Raw genomic sequence first — 15,205 nt, 5'->3', positions numbered from 1 at the left:
GGTTTATTCCCATTTGTTCTGGTGCCAGCATGGAGTTGTTAGTTTAAATACTATTCCTCCCTCCATGTCTTTCTCTCCACTATGACTTGTACATTTGTGCAACACTATTATAAGCCCTGTCAGTCTTTGTTTTGATATACTAGACTGTCTGTGCTATCTTTTCCTTTCTTTTGGTCGCTGAAGTATTTATTGTCTTTGTTGTCTCTACTCCAGCTTGGATTACTCACATTCAACTTTCTTGAGAGTGAGTAGACAGAGTTGTACTTTGTTCCGCGTGGTTTTGCCCCCTACAATAACTTTCTTTTTCACCTCTTCTGGGAAAACCTTGCTTTTGCATTTGTTTGTGGTTGTGCTGCTGGTTCGTAGTTATCTTGTGGTAGACTAATACTGTTGTGTTTCTTCTTCTGTCCTTTCAGCTGTCGTTGAGATGATGATCTGCAAGTTATTAAGTGAAATTTATACTGAATTTACTCCATCCAATTCTTCTTGTCTGATGCTTTTAATTTCCTTGGTGTCCCTTCAGCTTATGTAAGTGGCTAGCTTTTCTCAACACACACACTTTTTGTGCCAAGGCCATTAATGGAAATACTGATTTCAGCTCCCAGAGCTCCAGAAGTAACTTCTCATCAGCACTGTCTCTGTGTTCAACCCTCTTTCTGTAGTTTTTCAGTCTTCTCACCATGCTTTCAATAATTCTGATCTTCTACTTTTTCAGTAATTTCTCATATACTACTGTATGAAACATTCTCTAGAAGTCCAAATAGCTAAGAAGTATCTTATGGAAGCAAGATGTCAAGTTACTCTGTGACAAGGTATCAATTTTGCATCTTTGTCATTTCCTTATTCAAGACTGTTCTTGATTGTTTTGCACTTGAAAAACTGTGTGTTAGTAAACTCTAGCTCAGTTGGCCTTTCTGAAATAATTCCCAAGGCTTGTGTTCTATAACAGTTAAGAATGAGTATCTTATTTTGCTTGTTATATTCTGGTAATATAGTAGCAACCATGATGTGCAGTATCTGTTTTAAGAACTTGCTAGTAGATGTATGGTTTCATGTCGAAGTTCTTGGGCAGAGATGATTCAGAATTTATGCCATGACTGCACAAATGTCATTGTGGCTTCCATGGCAGTCATTCCAGAGAAGCACAGCATTCCTTTAGTTCTATGCTTGTACCTGTATTGTATTTAATCTATGTACCATTCTAACTGCAAACCAGCTGAACTTACTTTGTTTGTTTTATTTTGATGCATGAAGAATATTGCTGTTTTTTAGAAGCTTTTGCAAGTTATAACTCTTGACTTTGGCAATTCCATCTATACTTCCTGACCTTTAAGATCCATTTTTAAAATTCTGTAACTACTGTTTTCTGCTTGTGGAGGGTGTCTGTTTAATTCTGATGTCCTTTTCCAAGGAAATTATTCAGCCAATAACTTCCCCAGTCTTTCCATATGAGTTTCAAACAATTCTTGCATTTTTCTCTAAAACAAATTCCCGATGTTCTGCTGTGTTCTGCTGCTCCCATGCTTAAGGAACAGGTTTGAGGTGCTTTGTGATGGTGATGAGTACTGTTCAATTTTGTACCTATTCTTGGACTGCAGAAGACTTATGCTGTGTGGATATAGGGAGAGCCAGGGTGATTCTGTTTAATACCAAGTTGTTTTACTTAATTCAATGGTGTCTAAATTTTAAGATTTCATCAGTGTGAAACAATGTTGCATCTTTCACCAGTTGCAACCATTGAGTAGAAATCCAAAAGAGCAACATAAAGTTGATTTTTTAAAATCACCTTATTCCATTTTTCTTCAGCATTCTTGATCTTATTCAGAGAAAACTGTATGTAGTAAACACATATATATACATATATTTGGTATAATATAGGAAAGAAAGAATGTATTTACACATGGTGTTTAGGAAAACATGGTATTGTTTATTAATCAATGTCCTTGCATTGTGAACATTTCCATATGCCCCTTACTGATTTATAGCAGTATGTGATTCAAGCATTTTCTACTGGTCAGTTTCACAAACTCATAGAATTAGGAAAAAATGATACATATATTTTTTTTTTCTTACTATAGGACTCTGGGAACTTTTAAAATATAGCAGTCTTTGGATCAATGCATATCCCAGCAAGACCTTGCATAAGTGACCTAAAATTGTGTGATCAAACCTCTTCTCCCCTCCCCATCCCTAGAGAGATATTTGTAATTAGATAAAATGAGGACAGAATATGCATAAGTATCTGTTATGCTGGGATTCCTGCCCAGAAAGGAAACTAATGGCCTGAGCTGGCCATAATCTTTTGCACCCTGTGTACTATTGACAAGGCTATGGCTTGAGATGTTGGGAGTTCAGGGGCAGATTTTTGCTGCTGTCTTTTGGTAACCTTTCTAAATTGACTGCTTTCCAGAACAAGTGGAATTACACAGCCTGTATTTTACTCATCGTTCATTGTCATGGACATTTTGCTTGTAAGAGAGGACCTGATTCCACTGCCTAATGCAGTGGAAGTGAGTTTAAATTACTGCTTCTCTGGTTTGGAAGTGTTACACATTCACTTTGCCCAGATGTAAAGGACCACATGAAGTGCAAGACAGTGGAGAACTTGAAGTAGAGTTGGTAATTTTTTTCTATTTCATCTATCAATTTCCTGCTAGTCACTGGTTCTTCAGAGTGGAGTTCTGTGAGCAAATTCATCTCTCTCTCGTTAAATCAAGTAGCCCTTTAAAGCCTGTGTGACAAGTTGTCTAATACTATGATACTACACAATGTAAGAGGATGGCACTTCAGGAATCTGGAGGCTGCTTTACGTACTAGTGCTGTTTTCTTCTTTCTCCCAATGCATATGATAGGTGTCAGCTTGCCCCTCACAAAATTCTAGTTTTGCAGTCCTCTCCTAGGTTTGTGGGTTCTGTCTCATGACTTGGTAGCAATAAAACAGAAACCCTGGGCACTTCTGTCAGTCGTCCTCAGATATCCCAGTTAGTAGATGCACTGATGAAAAGGTTTTCCTGGAGCAGGCAGGTGGTGTGCATGTTAGTTTTCCTCTCTTACTTTGCCTTAATGTCCCTGGGGTAAATGTCAGTGAAAGTAAGAAGTGTTTTGATTAAAAGAGGGGCAAGGTCACATGAAAAGTATGCCCTCTTCCAAGGAAGGTATCTACCTAGCATTTCCATTGTTCTGCCCTGCATAGCTAAATCAGGAAAAGAGCCAAGGCCATAGTGAAATTTGATTCTATTTTGAAATTATGTCCAGTTTGGCATCTTTTTGAGCTGATAAAGTTTGGCTTGCTATTCTTTTCCACTCACAGCAATTTGCAGAGTGGGAGATTTGGGGTAAATCTCTATTTTCTGTGCTTACAAGGCAGCAGGAGCTTCTATGGCTGGACTGGAATGTGTTGTTTCAACACACTGAATGTGAAAAAACCCCTTCAGCTTCATACAGACTGTGGTTTTTGTTTGTACTCAGTCAGTGTGATTTCACTGAAGTCCAAAAGTTATGCCAGTGTGAGACACAAACCAAGTCTATGTTATTTCAAGACAACAGTACCACCGGAGAAAATTCCTTTTATTCCACCCTCCCTCTGCCCCCCCTTCCTGAATTTTTCAAACTCTCTGAGATTCTCAGATATTCAGTAGTGCCTGATGCTTATAATTTGGCAGCAAATGTTGACAGCAGTAGCCACCTATGAGATCCTTAGCAGAAGTCTATAGCTTAACAGACAGGACAGACAGCAGATAGCTTCTTAGTAACAGGGGTGGGTCAGAACAAAATCCTGGATCTCAGCACTTCTTTTGAGCTTTGAAGGTTGAACCTGGATCTGAAGTTAAATGTCTTTAATGGACAGGATCCAAACACCCACATGCTTTGGCAGAGCTCAGATCCAAATTCTGTCTACCTAAAGAATCAAGGTTATGTTTTCATGTGGATTCTTCTACCAGTGAAAAGCAAGAGAAGGGATAAGACAGAAAATATGACACATTGGCAAAATTGTTTTTCAATAATATGTTTTTCAAAGTTTTTTCCATGAGGCGTCAGCAGCTCTTAAAAAATCACAGGGAGAGCATACAGTTGTCAATGAGCCAGAACAGTTAAATGTTTTTAAATATTTGAGTTGGGTTTTTCCTTCACCTTTCTTTCTCACAAACATGCCTAGTAAAACTCCAGTAATGAAAACACTTGCTTGGGGAGGGGGATAAAATCCTTTTCAGCAAATAATGATGGTGACTTTTTAATTGCATCATAACAACACTGTTAGCAATGGTTTAGGTTTGGCATTGAACTTATACACAACATTTGTTCTTTTATACAGTATTGGTATTGCATAGTAAAAATAGCACAATTGCAAAACTCATTTGTTACTCCTCTGCCAACTTTGTTCAGCTGACAGTTGCTGTTTGAACTTTTAAAGCAATGTTTCATCCATATGTTAATACCAACTGTACAATTAATTCTCTCTGCTTTCAAATGATTCTCTTGTGCCTTAGTGGTTATTTTCCAGTTTGAGCCACCTGCAAAACTGCTTCTGTCAGATGAGCTGCTCATCCGGAGTAGTTCCCTACATTGAGTTGATAAAGAGCAGCCACTGCCTTTAAAGTTCCCAGTACATTCCTGCACAGAAGTTGTTATAGGCACTTTGCTTCACTAAGCCATTTCAGGATGGGACTGTTCAGAAATTTTCATCTTTCTAGTGTGAGATTTGGACCTGCTCTGTGATGCTTTGGATGCCATATATCCTCAGATTAGTTTCTATCTGTGAATGATTTAAAAAAATAAAATTAAGAGGACAAAACCAAGACCAAGAGCATTCATAAATGAACAGCTGGCACTGGAAGTCTCCACTGGATCACACTTAAACTAGTTTTGGAATAAGGGAGTGAAAAAATCCACCCAGTGAATAGGGAGGGGGAAGAACCCTCCCCGAGTGACATGGTGCTGCTTTGGTAGTTTCTAAATAGGCCAACATGCAGCTAGACCTGCTGCTGCATCTTCATGGGAGGTTAGAGTTCAGACAGAGAAGGCACAAGTAAGTTTTTAAATTAAAATCTTTTAAATTCTTCCTTGTTCCTACTTTTACATTTAAGTGGCACTTTATTTTGGGAAGTTTTTTTTTTTTTGCTTTATTTCTTAACAGTTTCTCATGGGTGAAACTTAAAATGGGAAATAATCATTATGCAACAGTTTGTGCGCAGACTAGAACATAATCCCAGAGAGGGGAATCAATGGGGTTTCACTCCAGGAAGGGCATCAGAGGGGGATACACTTAGAGAGATCAGAGAGGAGCTAAAAGTGATGTTGGTCCCTAAGAAGTATCTCTTACTTAAGGGTTTAATGGACTGGGTTTTTTTCCTGATAGGCTTGCTCAGAGTTTCACTCAATGTTTCCTTTTACATATGTATGAACATAAAATGTGATGGTGAACTTAAGATGGTACTGACTGATATTGCACCCAATCCTTATTTTTTCCAGGATATCACTAAGGAGTCCTGCTATTGGTAGGCCTTTCCTTAGTTGGAGATTGTTTGAATGGTGATCAAAGTTACACTGTAATAAAACTGTGGCTACACAGTAGGGGACATTGCTTGTGTGAAGCATTTTGTTCTGCTGTAAGTTGGGCACACACCTCTATGTGTGTAATAACTCTTGCAATAACTCTTACAAAATCCCTCATCAGCATGCTCACGTAGGGCATCCCCTACTCCAGTGGCACTGGTGCTCCCTGGGACTGCCTGTGCTCTGAGGGAGTCTGGGGCTTCCTGGCAGGGCAAGCAGAGCTCCATTTTATCTCTCCAAGGATAAGGGGTCAAGGTCTGTGCTAGTCCAGTAATGGGGAAGAAAGAAATAAGAAGAGCAGAGATGGAGAACAAGGGGAGGGTGACTCCTGCTTCTCTTTTTCCAGCCAGGAGGGTAGGGAAAATGGGAATGGCACATGCAGCTGGCAGCTTTCCTCCAGTGGCAGCCACTCCCACTTGGCAGCCACCAGCATGCTCAGCCTGGTTTGCAAATGGCTTTGGTAATGCTCTTCTATTGGAGCTTTTAAAGAGCCTGAGCTGCCTTGGGAAGTCTTCCTGAAGCATGCTTGGTTAAAACCTTCAAAACATGGGCGAGGAGCAACTGGTCAGGTCACCCATGGAGGCTCTGTGGGATCAGTAACTGGGCCTGTGCTGCCTGATAAATGCAAATGATCTGGGAAAGAATGTGAAGAGGAGGTGACAAACTAAGCTGATAATACTAAGGATGCTCCATGTGGGAAGAACACAAGGTTGCTGCAAAATGTTGAAGAAGAACCCCATGAAACTGTATTATTTGGGTCATTAAAATGACTAGTTATCTTCAGTTCAGATAAATGTAAATTAAGACACATAGGGAAAAATATCCCAAATTAATATATACAGGAATGGAGACAGAATTAGTTACTGACACTGAAGAGAAAAATTTTGGAGTTATAATAGATCTACCAAAATATGATATTTGTGCTCAGTAATAGGTAAAGATAATAATACGGTAATAATTAAAAGAAAGGGAGAGAGGAAGGAAGAGATGCAGGCTGAATGTTAGGAGTTAGTATCAAAGGAAAGAAAGCAAACATCATTACTATGAGAATATATTTGACACATTATTGATATTTTCCAACCTAAATGAGTCTATGTTTCTGTAATTCTGTATAAGTCCAAGGTTTGAAGCATTCTGGAATACTGCGAGCAGTTTGGTCTCCCTGTGTTGAAAAGGATCCAATAAGCTGAAAGATGTACTTGGAAAGAAACAAGGAGGATCAAAAGGAATGACTTCTGTATGAAGAATAACTAAATTGGTTTGGGTTTTCCAGTCTGTAAAAAGGTTTCCAAGTCTCTCTCAATGAGAGAGGTTCCTGAGATCAGGAGCATCATGGAAGGGGCAAATAGGGGATGAATTTATGTTCATTCCCCCTCTTGAAGTCAAAAGTTAGGACATCAAACAAGATTTTCAAGAGGCTAGTTCAAAAGGAACAAAAGGAGATACATTTTTGCTAAATGTTAAATAAACCTGTGAAACTCTTTACAATAGGATGTATGGGATATTGAAGTTTATCTGAGCTCAAAAAACACAGCACCGCAGAAGGTAGATCCTTCAATGTCTATTGAATTCCTTGATATCTTAATCACAGTTTGCCAGAAGCTGGGATGAGATACAAGTACATTTCCTGCAGAATATCACTATATCCATATTTTGTGTGCCTCCTTAGGGATTCCATAATGGCCTAAGTTTAAGACCATGTTAGATGGACCTTTGGTCTGACCTGATATGGCCATTTTTGTTTCAAGGTCTCTGGCAGTCACATAGTACTTAGCAGTGTTGCAAGAAAGGCCTTGAGAAGTTTCAAAACAAGAGACTCAGAAATGCAAGATGGAGTTATGATTACTGGCTGAATAACCAGAGCTTTATTTTGTTCTTTGCGATGTTTGCTCCTGCATGTCAACCCTAGGGGGAAGTCAGTGTGCCAGTTCACCCAGGTCTTGCAACAACCTGAGACAACCTGTTTATTAAACATACACTTTGGCTTCTGTACAGAGGAAATGGCATGATCCAGACTGGTAATGCAGAGACTTGCATTCAGTTTCTGCCTACACCACTGACTTTCTGTATATTTTCAGACAAAGTCTGTGCTGTAGTGTTTCCCTATGGAAAAAAAAAAAAATCCTTTATGTCTCTTCCTAAAGAGAAGTTTGAGATACATGGTTATAAAGTGCCAAATAAGTGCTGAAGCTTGAGAGTGAATGCAAAGTGTTTGATGCTGATTTTTTAAATGGGCACTACATTTAAGAAATTTACTGTCTCTAATGTCTGTTCATAGGTCTCTCATTCAGATTGAGTATGAAGTAAAACCTATATTAGATTCATTCTAGAGGAAAAAAAATCTTAATTAGTTGTTCCTATGCTTATTAATCACTCATTATTTTGGGGTGTGTGTGTCAAAGCTGTCAGGGTGAACCCCTTGGAAATCTGCAGTGGTCTGATCTGACTAGAAGAAGCATTATTTTTATTGTCTTTTATCTTCTCTTGCAGTTTCATTTTGCCTTTTTTTCTTTCTCTCACTAGGTCACTGTTTGTGGAATGAATTTTCCACTCAAGTTTCAGATTCACAATCATAGGTGACCTTTGGTCTTCCATGTGGCTCTCTTTCTGCTCCTGTGGCCATTTGCAGACATGTCTTATAAGTTAATATTTATAATGAAAGGCAACTGATGGCACTTGCACATAAGGTGATTGTCCTCTCTTCATACTGTGCAGTAGCATGCCTGAATTCTGATGAGAAGACAGATTCTGTTGTTCAAAGTTAAAGGCTTTCAGTGGAATGATTAATAATTGCATATTAGGCACTTGATCAGATATCTGTAGATGATCCCAGGACACTGTACACATTGGGTAAAAGAAATAACAAAATCCATCTTTCTCAGTGTGCTAGCTAGGTGTTCACACAACTTTCTACAGCTGGGAGGAAGCTCTGATGTGCTCCTTTTATGTATCAGCATTTGAGCTCTCAGATATCACATTTTTGAGAAATCTTTAGAGATGAAACACAAACTTTGGCAGCATGACCAAGAAGACCAACCTGATGGCCTTCACTGCCGGGATTCAAGTGCTGGGATCGCATCAGTGCTCTGCCTCAAAGCTGCTGCAGGTCAGCAAGTAGGGCAGAGGACCCAGGTGCTTGTGCAAAGCTCCTCTAAGTCTGACTAATAAACTTCTAAACACTTTTCAAATGAAATAGCTGGGACTGTGAGGTTCCTTGGAGAACCTTACCATAGCAGAGGAAATCAGCAGGTTCTATTCATGTATCTGCTTCGTGCTTCCGTGTGGAATACTCCTACTGGATATGGGGGCAGTGACAATGTGAATGCAAGTCTACATTGCAAATGTAAGGCAAAAGATGTGCAATTGCTTCTTCATATTATTGCATATTTCCAGCGCTTGCTGATGGGTTCACAGGGCCACTGCAGCTGGCTACCAGGAAGACATGTGGATTGTGTGGAGCTGCTGGCAATAAAAGAACTAGTATTGGTATTAATAAATTTTATTTTGTGCCAATTATTTAACTGTTCTTATCTGAACCCATGAGTTTTACTTTTTTTTTTTCTTTTTTTAACCTGATTCTAATCCCCACTGCAGGCTGTCTGTAGAGTGAGTGAAGGACTGAGTAAGTGCCTGTGTGGTACTTAGTTGCCAGCTGGGATTAAACCATGACACCCTGGAATTTGTTTCCACTTACACTCTAAGCTGCTTGTGTGCCAGTTACAGCTACTTTTTGACTTGGAAAAAAATGGTTATTTGAATTACATCTTACTCTCAATTTATGTAGTTTCCTCTTGCCCACGTGTAAATTCTGTATGAAGGCCACCAGGCCCTCTTGCTCTTTGCATAAGTACAGAGAGGCACCTAAACATGACCTAGCAAACAGATATTCTATGCTATGCAAACAGTAGCTCTGTACAAAGGGCATCCACATAGCCTGTGCTGCCAGGGAGTGTGCTCAGAGGGTGGTCTTGTCTCAGGCTTTCCTTGTTAATGTGACTCCTGATTGTCTGTGTATGTTGCCCTGCTTCACTCTCTGCCCAGTGAGCAAAGGAATCCAGTTATGAAGCAAAATCACAGATTAAAAAAACCCTAAACAACCACAACCAAAACCAAGCACAGACCACACCCAGCCCCCCAAGAAAACAAACAATCTAGTTGAAGGTAGGCCACTTCTTGAGTGAAGTACTGAAGGGTGTATGGAACACCTAAAGTGCCCATGAAAATGAAGCAAAGTATGTTAAGCTAAAATACAAACACTAACTCTAGTTTTAGTGTTAATATTTCAACTTGTGTGAGTATTGTGCCTTAGTTTCACTTTCCTTTGTCCATGTGCAATCCTAGTTCTAGTTAAAGATCTCTATCTTTTGGGTCTCTATCTTTTTAAAACCATAATCTGGAAGTTTTAAGGCAGTTGATAACACTGTGAAAGCATTAATTTTGAGTCCTTGCCAGTCTTCCAAGCTCAATCCCAGTTTTTTCTCACCTGATGTAATTTTTAGTGGAAGAAAATAGAAATATTTCTAGATATTAGGATATTCTGTTTCTTTAATCCCTGGAAAGGCCACAATGAGATGGAAAAAGGCAAACCCATGACAAAATGAAGTGATGAGTTACCACTGTTGAAGCAGGGCAAGAGGTCAGGACTGAGGAAGGATTGAAAAGAAAACGTGTGTGCATACATGTGTGTGCTACTTTGCTTTGAGAATAAGTCAAAGAAAAGAACTGCAGATAAGAAGGCATCCGATCCTTTAAAGGGTTTGCAGCTTTTTGATTTGAAAAAAAATGGTATTCTCATGGGTTAGGGGCATGTATGTAGGTTTTTTCCTCACTAATCTCTTGGTTTCCCTGTAACTGCAATAGAGACTCTTCTAAAATGTAAGTTCACATGGCAGTGCTCTCCTCGTATGCTAATGAAGAATAAGATAGTGGGGCAAACTCTCAAGTCCTTTGGAAAGTGTGAAAACAAATCTAAGGGCTGGTTACAAGGAATGGTGACACAGGAAAACTTGGAGAAGATGATTGCCTGGATTCTAAGGCAGAAGTGCTTTATTGAAGAAGGGCTGATTAGGCAAGGCCCAGTTTGGGGAAGTGACTGGCAGAAGGACATTGGGGAATGAATAGGAAGCATGGTAGAGACATGGTAGGGTATGAAAAGAGGTTTTGTAGGCCAGAAGGGAAATGAGGACACAGAAAGACAGATTGTAATACAAATTAAAGACATTTCCTTTAATTAATTCCTTTAAAAATTACTATTAACTAGAAATGAGTATTGTAAGTAGCTCCCGCTAGGCTGTGATTTCCTTGTACTAATTGAGCAGTTTCTGACCCAAAGAACTTCCAGCTGGCAGCTACCTCTGGTCCTGGTCCCTGAGAACTGCTGGGGTGGGCATACCTTAGCAAATGAAGAACACGAGAGCAATTAGCTATCCACAGTGTTCCCTGGAGAGGATAGCTTGTGGGGCCTGGTGTGATATCCTTGGGCATAAGGTTGGGATTTTGGATGAGAAGACTCATGTCTGGAAAAACAACAAGACTTCTTTTCCAGACCCAATGTGAAAAAGTGGAAAGACAGAGTTTGGGAAGGTGCAGTGGGAACAGTGGGAGATTCTCATGGCAAAAGAGAGTAAAACACGTCTTCAGCAGCAGGGGCCAAAGCTGGTGATAATTGTATTCTTGTTCCTGAGGGGAGGTGTGAGGCAGAAGCTCTTCTCTGCATTCAGGGTATTATAGACTCAATGGCTTGGGGCCATACCACAGCTCAGGGCATCTGGTTGCTTTTCTGGAAGGAATGGAAGGAAATCCCTCTTCCTCCTACTCCTTCCAATGAAGAGTGGAGGCAGGAAAGGGCAAGAGAGTGCTAGGGATACCTCTGTACCAGGGCATTGCAGCGTGGACACAAACTGCACAACTGTCCCATTGAAGTTTTGTGGGTTACTGCTGTGGGAGGAAGCAGAAGCAAAGAGCCTGCTGCTCTGGCTCATAGACTTAACCCTTGGGCTGCTGAGCAGGATTTGTCATGCCAAGTCAGACCTGTTGTCTGCTTCATCCAGAGTCTTATTCTGGCAACATTTTTTGAAGCTGGATTTTAAATGTCTACTAGGGGTCTTAAGTGAAAGCTTTATCATGAGAGAACAATTATTTAGGCTAAACAGACTGTGAATGCTTCTTCAGAGGTGCTGTTTGCTACAAGAGATTCCCTCTCTGGTGCCTTTCCCATTCCCACTTCCTTCTCTCAGGAACTGTTAGGGACTTAGAAATGTAATCCCATTTATTTTGCTCATTGCTCCACAGGTTCTGTGCTCACTGAGTTTGGCAAGCAGATCTCGAGGGGAAGCCTGAGTGCAAATCCTTTGGGGTCTGCCTCCCTGTGAGCAGCTAAACTAACCTGAACAGCTCTTCTCCCTCCCCACTTCTCTCAGACAGACTTTCTCAAAAAGATCCTGCAGGCTTTGTGTCACCTGGATGCATTTAGTCCCAAATGCCCAACAACAGCTCTGAACATACTTCATCATCAAACACAACAAAGGCAACCTCCCACCCTTACCACCCATCTGTTTCTGCTAGAGTAATTTGAGTTGTTCCCTATTTTGTGCTTTTCTGTATTCCTAACTGATCAGTATAAATTAGAATCTGGTAAGTAAGCTTCAGTGTCTATTGTTTTGCTGATATGGTTGTTCCTTCACCGACAGAGCATGTAAAATACTTCATTTTGAAACCTGTCACATTCTGACCAGGTGTTAACAACAGCACAAGGTGTGCCAAGGGGGGGTTACATGGGACTCAGGCTCTGTTGATATATAAAATATTGGCATTAGAACCAACTTTCATGTCACCCTAAATGACTGTTTCACCCTTGCACTCTTATTTTTGCAGTAATGATTAGCACACACAAGGAAAACATTCTTGTCTTTTACATCATACATGTAAGACAAAGGGATGGAGAAGCCCAGCCCATGAGTTACAGGTGCATAAAATTGGAATGTAGGCATTGTGCTGTTCATCTTTAAGGAGGAAGGAATAAAGTTGTTTTGTGCCAGGAAAGGTTTTCTAGGAGGTTGGTATTTGCAGTGGTGCCAAGGACATAGTCTTCCAGATAGGATTTGGAATGATGCTCATCTATTATGGGAAAAAAAGATCAAATTGCTACACAATGTTCAAGTTTGTCATACAAATTTATTGTAGAAATTTGGTGGATGAATTTACTGCCCTGGTTAGTTCTGTCCCCTGTCCAGGACAGGGCTTCAAAACTGGCAGTGGTCATTGTGCTGATGACCAGGACAGCTCTGAGCAGGAAACCTCTGTATCCTGTGCAATGTACCTCAGAGACTCCTCCTTCTGCTGCCACTATCCTAACACACCTCCCTAGGAAAGGAGCCACAATCTGCCCTCTATTTGTTTCTCTTCATTACAGACTTGGTGGTAAGGAACCACACCTCCTTACAGTCACTGCTTAAATACTACCATGCCTTTTGCTACATCCACTGAGACTGTGGCTGGGAGAGTAGCTTGAAGAAAGAAACCCTGTTTTCAAGAACTGTGCTGATGAATTTTGTGCAGCCATAGAACAGACTTACCAGGCTTTATGCTGAATCTAGTCCATGCTGTACAGGATTTTGCATGTTTAATCACTGCTGTGTGACTCTGTAGTGCAGAAATAGTAAAAAAAGTGTGTTATTATGATGCCTCTCATTGTCCACTCTTCATGCCTTGAATTAAAGTGCTCAGAGTAGCAGTTCACATCTTCAAAGCACACTACCAGTTATAGTATGAAAATTATTGTGATGGAGCCATGTAATGGTATTCCCATTTTTAAAACTGGGGAATTGAAGGAGAAAGAGAAGGAAGGGTGAACTGAATTCAGACACCTGGGACCTGAGAAAGATTTATGTGGAGGGATAGGACGTAAGAAAATAAAGATGGTGCAGAAGGTAGTCTCACACCTGAGGAGTTGCAGCTGTACTAATCACCAAAGATTAGGAACAGGCCTGCCCTTAATAGGCCACAGTTTTGTCCAATAAGAAGACAAGCGGGTTAGCTGGTTGAGGTTGGAGTTGGAGTTTATTGGCTGTGCTATGAAGGAGTCAGTGCTGTGAGGAGCTGCACATGAGAAATCACTGAGGAGGTATGGAACTTTTGCAATAAGATGATAACAGATTTACATAGCATTCAGGAGTTGCTGGTCCTTATACTCATGTTAAGCATGATGAAACATGCCTCTCTCTGGATATTATGTATGTAATCTTATACGCATAGGATATGTACATTACAATTCCTTATGACTGCCAGTCATCTTGGAGACAGCTTGTTGAGAGGCACACTGAGGTGCTCCCCATAAAGGTTCACCTGATTGCATCATTTTATCAGACCCTCTCTGAAACCCTTATCACTGGTGTCAATAGAGATACTTTAAGTGAGTGTTGGAGGCAGTAGGTTTTGCATGGGACAGGCTGTTGTATTTGTAATTTTTGATCATGTATTCTGAAGTGGCAAGATGAATTTGAAACAGTTATTCTTGGAAAAACTGCGCTGTACAGAGAAAGTCATAATCTAAGAAAAACATTAATGCCAAAAATAAAGGGTGCAGGTACAGAGTCACAACAGTTGAGCTGGATACACTGGAGGTAGCAATGCAATGATAATGGTTTCTGCCAGCAGCTCCTAATTTGAAAAGAACTTTATGAAATCCTTACCGTGCTTCCCTTTACCCTGCTCTGCCCCAGTTGGTGTTACTGTTTGAACATGTTGCTTAGCTGTTCCCATTTTTCTGTGAAAGCAAGGCTTTTAAACAGAAGCAGAACCTCTGACCCTCTCACCTGACACCTGCTAAAGTTATATAGCATGAGACTCTCCACTTACCACTGAGCACCTGAAGCTGTAAGAGGACACATCTCCTTTGCTAGGTTGAGGTTCCAAAAAGCCTAAAAACCTGTCTTTCTTTTCCCTTGAGCCCAGAGAATACTATTTGGACAGAAATACTGAGGCTGAGATGTAAGTCCATAAAAGATGAGCCTCCTTTCTCTTCTCTGTCTAGTCAAGTTGGACAATTCTGATTCTGTGTTTCCTGAAAATGTCAATGAACTCTGCAAGCTGCCCGGAGAAACTAGAATGAGAAGCATGCCTAGCAGTTGGATTTCAGGCATCATGAGTCAGACCAACCAACTTGTGTTTCTTGCATCCTTAGTGTCCTTGGACAGGTTATTTAACTGCTCAAGGATTCAGTTTTGTTTCCTATATAAGGAAAACAATAAACCTCATATGCACTAAAGGAGTGTTTAAGGGTTAGTTGATGCATACCTGTAAAATGCCTTAAAAGGGCCTATTGAGAGACAACCTGTAATTATCATGTGCATCATGATTAGCTGAGATTGCTCCTCATGATTAGCTGAGATTGCTCCTCATGATTATCTGAGATTGCTGCTACATGTGTATGTGTACATGTATGCGCCCAGCTGGTTTGGGTACAGTCTGCTGAGGGCACCTGCCCAGCAGCAAATTGACAAAGGAATTCTGACGAGGTGAAGTCTTCTGCTAATGTTAAATTACTTGCTTCAGTGGGAGTTGACATTTACTGAGGTATTTCCTTTAGAAAAAGGAGGGGATGGTGAAGGAGGAAAAGAAGTACTCCTCTTTGTATTTTGGTGGTTGCAGGTTC

The 15,205-nt window shown here is 40.5% G+C and overlaps 1 protein-coding gene and 1 long non-coding RNA gene across 13 annotated transcripts in view; one reads left to right on the top strand and one right to left on the bottom strand.

Annotated features, from left to right (window-relative positions):
* DPF3 (double PHD fingers 3) overlaps positions 1–15,205 on the top strand; it is a 166,814-nt gene that overhangs the window by 11,563 nt on the left and 140,046 nt on the right. The window contains exon 1 of one of the 10 annotated variants that reach the window (XM_064713773.1): positions 13,571–13,675. The exons of 8 other annotated variants lie outside the window; for them this stretch is intronic. The gene's annotated coding sequence lies outside the window, so the exon portion shown is untranslated. Of the gene's footprint in view, positions 1–13,570; positions 13,676–15,205 lie in introns of those variants that run through there. One more of the 10 variants, XM_064713769.1, reaches the window with a different exon arrangement.
* On the bottom strand, positions 10,864–14,335 carry LOC135448142 (uncharacterized). Of its 3 annotated transcripts, none has more exons than XR_010440403.1 (3): positions 14,244–14,335; positions 13,128–13,194; positions 10,864–12,669 (listed from the first exon to the last, which is right to left on the bottom strand). It is a non-coding gene; the product is annotated as an uncharacterized LOC135448142 (long non-coding RNA). The 3 variants fall into 3 exon arrangements; XR_010440402.1 differs by lacking the exon at positions 14,244–14,335 and adding an exon at positions 13,419–13,478; XR_010440401.1 differs by lacking the exon at positions 14,244–14,335 and adding an exon at positions 13,310–13,409.

This window comes from Zonotrichia leucophrys, chromosome 5, assembly GCF_028769735.1.
Source record: "Zonotrichia leucophrys gambelii isolate GWCS_2022_RI chromosome 5, RI_Zleu_2.0, whole genome shotgun sequence".
Taxonomy (NCBI): Eukaryota; Metazoa; Chordata; class Aves; order Passeriformes; family Passerellidae; genus Zonotrichia; species Zonotrichia leucophrys.
This window is presented reverse-complemented; position numbering and strand designations above follow the sequence as displayed.